The 6,000-nt window shown below is 40.5% G+C and overlaps 1 protein-coding gene across 2 annotated transcripts in view; it reads right to left on the reverse strand.

Moving 5' to 3' along the window:
- vgll4b (vestigial-like family member 4b) overlaps window positions 1-6,000 on the reverse strand; it is a 43,445-nt gene that overhangs the window by 7,535 nt on the left and 29,910 nt on the right. The gene's annotated exons all lie outside the window — the stretch shown is intronic.

Consider the following 6,000-nt stretch of genomic DNA (forward strand, 5'->3'; position numbering starts at 1 on the left):
CTATTGTTAAGTTTCAAATTGTTTTAAGTAATTTAAGTAATACATAACAGACTTAAAATATTTACTGCGAGAGAGACGGTTGAGCTCAGTGGGAAGGAAATGAGGAAAAAGTGCTGGCTGATAGAGTGGAGAGATGGAAATGGAAAGAGGGAAAAAGATGAACAGTGGAGAGATGAATAAAGACAGAGAGGTAAAAAGGGGCTCAAAGAGAGTGAATGAGATGAGGGAGAAAAGAGGGAAGATAAACAAAAGGACGATTTCTAAATGGGGCTTTGTGTCAAACACTGCAGCAGCTATTAATACTGACCTCACACACACACACACACACACACACACACACACACACTCTTGGTTCTCAAATTGCTGGAGTGTTTGATAAGACTTTTGTACAAGCACATGCTCACTCGCACACACACACACACACTCGTCTAGGAAGGAGGAAGGAACACTCTCCCAACTTTATCCAAAATGGATCGACTCCAAACTTATTCCTGCAGAGAGGGGCAAACAGGCACGTAGTTCAAAGCTCTAAAGTGGTTTCCTCAGTACAGCAAATCAACTTTATCTCTCCAGCGAGCCTGCAGCCAGCTGCACTCACTGCTGTCAAGATCAAAACTTGGAAAATCCTGCAGTGTTAATGCAGCATAGATACTAGGAGTGTAGCAGTACACAAAATTCACAGTTCAGTATGTACCTCTGTTTTGGGGTCGCAGTTCAGTACAATTTTGGTAAAGCAAGAAAAAATAAATAAAGGTAGAAAACAACATTTTGGTCTTTTATTTAGAAAAATGTAAACATCATTATCCAAAACTATTACTGAAACAGTTTAGTTGTGCTGTAGTAGAAAAAGAAAACAATCTTTATGTTTCTTGCAGGGAGTCAGGACACCTGCTGACAGCTGTTTTATGCTGATTTATGGTCTAACTGTATATAAAGTAGTTCAAACCAGCTCCACCTCCAGCAGCTACAACAGTAACATGCTGCTTACACACTGATGCTTCAGTATTAATAATCTGGATTTAGCCTTTTACTCATATGTTTGATGTTCGTATTCCCTTTCTGTTATGTTTTATTTCTACTTGAACTGAAATTGGTGTGCTGTCTTGGCCGGGTCTCCATCGGAAAAGAGATTTCAATCTCAAGGGACTTCCTGGTTAAAGTTAAAAAAAATGCTGAGGACCAAACCGCAACTTTTACTTTAATACTTTTTAACTACATTTTTCTCTTTCAGAACTGGTTCTCATGATGTGCTGTCTGACCACATCAGAAATCAAATGTGTTAATTGTTGTTCTGAACGGCTTCACTGAAACGCGGAGTGAAACGCGGAGTGAAACGCGGAGTGAAACGCCGACTGTCACAGAGAGGGGAGGGGGGCGGGGAGACGCGGTATTGTTTCACTATGGACATAACGGTGCATATTTTAATAATAATGTTGCACTCGTCAGTATTGTGGGTCTCTCGTTTGTTATTCTGACAGCAGCGACACTACGGGGTAACCAGGCTACCTTGGCTAAGATGGCTAGCATACACCTATGAGCATGCAAAACGTTCCGGGTGGAACTCGCACTCTACAATTATCGTTCCACATGTCAGACTAAGTGGATTATTAAACCATTTTGACAGTAATTGTTCGGGTCACGGAGCGTATTCTTCGTACAACTGCATGCACTGAACTGTAACATCCGTACCATGACAGTTTGGGACGAATACATGTACCGTTACACCTCTAGTAGATACGGACTCATGGATGTATTAAAGCTGGATATGTTGTGGCCACTCAGTCTTGTTTGCCAACTAATCCCAGTGGCCACTAGCATTACAGCAGTGAAAAAAATCCCCTGCGGCCCAAAAAGTTTTCCCACAGATCGCCATTATAAAAGAGATATTTGTAAAACTTGACAGGACACCTCAAACTGCAAACAAAGTCAATTACTGACTTATTGTATTATGAGTTTATACCATGAAGGTTTTCTATTGTGAGGGTGGGGCCTGTGAGAGAAACACTTTTTTTGTTTTTTGGCTTATGCACTCTGCGAGCAGTGAATGGGCATCATTTTGTTGTTGACATCCCTGCCATTGTGTTGTTTTTTTTTACTCTTTTCTTACTTCCCTTGACTTGTACTCCACAACACACTGTCCACAATCATGGGCTGAATACTAAGAGTGAAAGAAGGTGGGCTGGCCACTCACTTTCCATATGAAAGAGAATTACTCCCCACCACAAAATGAAATCCCTCAGTTCTCTCCAAACTGTGAGCTCATATTTTAATCGTAGAAAAAGCAGAGATAAGGATAAGAGTTTAAAGTAACGACAGTCTAACACAACACAGAGTTTTGATTTTTTTTTTTTCCAGCAATCTCTGATGATAATGACTTAGTTTGATGTGTAGTGAAGTGGTTATGCCTGATACTGTGCACACTCGCCTGCAGTTTAACAGGTAGCAATTATTTTGCTCAGTGCGTCAAATGTGGTCTGTGGTCTGTGTTTGAGTGTGTGTGCGTGTGCGTGTGTGTTCAACTGTGTATTACACCCTTCCTGCAGCTCCACTTCCCTCCCACAATTTGAGGCCCAGTTACAGGGAGCAAAATTCACTGTACTCACCTCTAGCTATCTCCTTTTTTCTTCCCCCACATGTATACACACATCCTTTCACAACTCAACACGTATAAACACCGAACTGACATACAAGCCTCAAATGGGGGAAAAAGCAATCAAATTTAGTATAAAATAAAAAGCTGCACTCAAACATTGGTGGGTAGACTAGAACATAAAATTCCCTCTTTATTCTTCACCAGACAGCATGTGGAGGCATTTCAGCAACCATGTGGCAAAGTCTGAATGAGAATACACAACAACAGGCTCAAAAGTGAAAATGCTGCGGCGGCCCTTTAAGGTTTGTTTGGATGCAAAACAACAAGTCCAGGCAAACAGTTGTAGATCCATGTGACCAAGCAACCTGACTGCTGGGTCAAGCATCTGGAGCCCACACAAATAAATAAGTCTCCACAGAATACAGAGAGGGAAAGAGGAAGAGCTGAGGAGGAGGAGGAGGAGGAGGAGAGGGGAGGGGAGGGGGGGGGGGGGGGCTGCATGTGAATGGTTCAGACCTCTACTATAAGAAAGAGTGAGGTCGGTAGTTTCCTTCGTTTGTGCCGAGAGCTTACATTAGCAGAGCTGCCCCCCCCCCTCTCCCCACTCCCCCTCTTTTTTTCCTCGCTTTGTCTTTCTTTTTTCTTTTCTTTCACCATCAGCAGCAAACTTCCTGAGGGTTAAAGAGGGAGAGACTTGGCAGAGCTCATGAAAAACCCTGACCGACAGCTCACCAACAGGATTTTATGTTTCCCATAATGCTATCAATTTTCAGTTTCATTCTTTATCATATGATCAAAAAAAATAAAACGATATCTCAATGCGTAGTTAGGTGAATCACAGAAATCTGTTCGTGATAGCGACAAAATGTTTAAATTATTTTTCTACAGGAGCGACTTTTAATCAACTGCTACAAACCAGACTCCTGCTGTATAATTCTGTTATCTTCAAATATAAACAATCCCTCAGTTAGCGAAGAGGCCAACAGATAATAAAGCTTGCTGTCTCTCTCCTCCCCTCTCCTCCCCTCCCAGCAGCTGGGTCTAGAGTTAGGTTGTGGAAGTTGTTCCAAACTTTAATCATTGCCAAAGAGCAGGCATGCCCACATCCTCACACAAGAGGGGCCGTCGCAGGAGCCAGTGAACGGGATCAACAAATCAGACCAATGAATGGCGTAGCTGTCGAATCCTCCGCCGCCCCCGCCTTCCCCTCGCCTGATTGCCCACCAAACCCCGGACCGCATTTCATGCCAGGGATCAGGCATTCAAAACCCACCCTGTGCCTTTGTCTCTCTCACTCACCTCTCAATTATCATTAGGGTCGCAGCTGGGAACAGAGGGAGGATGGAAAGGGCGGACGGCGAGGGTTTGACATGAGACATGGGCATAGGGGTGGTGACAAGGGCTAGTGCTGAAGAGAGAGGGTTGCCAGGCTAGAGGAGAGGATAAGAGCTAAATGTGGGAGAGAAAGAGAGAGCATTTGAAAAGTAAAGGTCTTTGAAATTTGGTGATACAAAGAGTATAGGGAGACAAACCGAATAAAAAAAAATAAAAAGAAAGAGGTATGAGAAGTGGAGATTTGTGGAAAAAAGAAAGGTGATGAGGTGAGGGATGCAACTTGTTCCTATTTCACCATAAAAGTTCACAAGTTATCTCATCACTCAAGACAAACAATAATACAACAGTGGAAAGGGGCTGCACTGAGGTGAGTCAGAGAGAGAAAGGGAGAGAAGCTCGGATCTAATAACAGTCGTATGAGTGTGAGAGAAAGCAGTCAGCTATACAAAGGCCAAGTAGGCTCTTATTAACAGCAATATCACTGCGAGCTTCTCATTTATGTCCAGAAACTATTGTTTTTTGCCAGCTGAGATGACAACGATAGATTTTACCAGCTGTGGCTAAATGACATTACTTCACTAAGTTGGCCAAACTACAAAATTAAAGCCTTGACTTCCTAAAGGAGGTCACAGTCAAATCTGAAATGATATATCTTGATATCTGCAGATCAAAGCGATTTGAATGTATCAGACTTCTAATAGTGAGGCCAATTCATAGCAGGAAGCAAATGCATCTTCCATTAACACTTGGCCAAAGATGGTTTCCTAGAAAGAGACTCAATTCTGTAGTGTTATATTTAAAAGGAACGCCTGAAATATCTTGTTTAAAAGTTCAAGAGATTGTCAGGTCTACATCCAAATGATCATGATCACTGCATCATGTCATTTTTTCTCCATTAGCTTGGTAGCTAGTAGTTGAGTGTAAATGACTTGTGAACAGTAATCAGAGATTCTGTAAACTCTGAACAATTATATAATAATAATAATTAATGATTCATAAAGGGCAATGTTATATATATAGCATCTAACTAATCCAACTGGCTGAGGTTGTGAAGATACATTAGCATTTAATGCTGCAGTGTTTCTGCCCTCTTAGCCAATAAAAGCTAGTAGCAGATCTGGATTGATTCTTATTGATTTTTTTTAGAAAACGATACTATAAAGCGCAAGGTTCACATCTAAATGAATAAATGAATATGACATCTGAGCAGACTGAGATAGTAAATTAGCAACACAATTTAACTCTGGTAAAACATGGAATGTGGTTTCTTTTACTAATCAGATTTTCATTAAGTTCTTACATAAAATAATAGAATCTTCTTATTTGTTTAGTCTAATGGAAAACAAAACAAATCAGAAAATTCAAATACTTTTATCTTGACAAATTTCTGAAAACAAATCATGTGTGAAAGGCTTTTTTTTATATTGTATGTGACAGTACAGAGAGTAGAAAGGGGTGATATCTCAGGCTGACATTTTGGTTTCGGTTGACTTGTTTTGAAAATGAGAACCGTGTGACTGACATCAGAATGGGCCGCTTAACACAATGAAATAAAGAAAAAGATATCTATTTGATTCTATTTTACTAGACTCTGGGTTATGTGCAGCCTGGCATTAGTGGTAGTCGCTGTGGTGGGCACTAACTGAAAGATCCCTTCATTTAAAACCCAGAGAGTCCAACCCTCAATACATAAATGATATAGTCATATATCTTGAACAATATTACACTACTCCCATCTGTCATTAAGTACAGCCTTTTAAGTAACCATTCACATGACACCCTGTCTTCAAGTCAACCTCAAGATAAAGATCATGACTGTGATCATGTGTTTAAATGACTTAAAAAGAAAGAAAAAAAAAAAAAACAGCTGTAGGCCTGTATTCTTGTAAAATCTGAAAACTTGTAATTTGTTCTTGCTGGCGTAACAAGCAGCTTTGTATGAGCAAACTTGCCTAATTGCCACAATGGAAAACTAAATAAAACAAATATAAACATGTGAACTGACGACTCTAAAAAAATATGGTTTGCTTTTTCAAAGTCTGCCAGGTTTAATTCTATAGAGACTGCCAATT

This window comes from Thunnus thynnus, chromosome 4, assembly GCF_963924715.1.
Source record: "Thunnus thynnus chromosome 4, fThuThy2.1, whole genome shotgun sequence".
Taxonomy (NCBI): domain Eukaryota; kingdom Metazoa; phylum Chordata; class Actinopteri; order Scombriformes; family Scombridae; genus Thunnus; species Thunnus thynnus.